We start from the raw sequence: 746 nt of genomic DNA on the forward strand, positions 1-746 counted from the left end.
ATGTGTACTGAAGGACAGCCACGGACGTCCTGTGTGTGCTGACGGACACAGACGGACACAGACGGACACACACGGACAGCCACGGATGTCCTGTGTGTGCTGGCGGACACCCACAGACGTCTTGTGTGTACTGAACAGACAGCCCACGAGGGCCAAAATCACCCGAATAGTCCACAAGAAAGGTCAGCGTGCGGAGTCCAAGGACCAACGTGGTGATATGTGTAACACCCCCGAACCGTCCTAAGCATAGGTCGACCCACCGGCCAACAATCAAACAAGAACATGACCGACGGACAACCCACACCAAGGGTTGGAGATGAATGAGCCAACCGGCCAGCCAACAATCAAACAAGAACATGACTGACCGTCCAACCCAACACCATGGTCCGGAAGCGCTACGTGACGGGTTAGGGACGATCCGGTCAGAGTCACAAGATTTACTCCACGACCTAGACCAGTTCATCCACTAACTCGTCCCGCTGCGTCAAGGCACAAGGCTTTGCAACCCGTACCTAGAGTTAGCGTTTTCCGTTAGATCGAGGCCTAAGGCTTTTCAACCCGTACTACGACCTAACGTTGTGTTAGACCGGACTAGTCAAATATCAGAGTACTCATGAAGCGCATATAAAACAATTACTTTATTGATTTGAGAAATATCCATACATTGATATAATTCGAGACCGGTCCCGGCCTAATGCCAAATCGAGTTAACTAAATACAAATCCACAATACCGTTTACAAAAGGC

Source organism: Brassica rapa, unplaced genomic scaffold (assembly GCF_000309985.2).
Source record: "Brassica rapa cultivar Chiifu-401-42 unplaced genomic scaffold, CAAS_Brap_v3.01 Scaffold0319, whole genome shotgun sequence".
Lineage (NCBI taxonomy): Eukaryota > Viridiplantae > Streptophyta > Magnoliopsida > Brassicales > Brassicaceae > Brassica > Brassica rapa.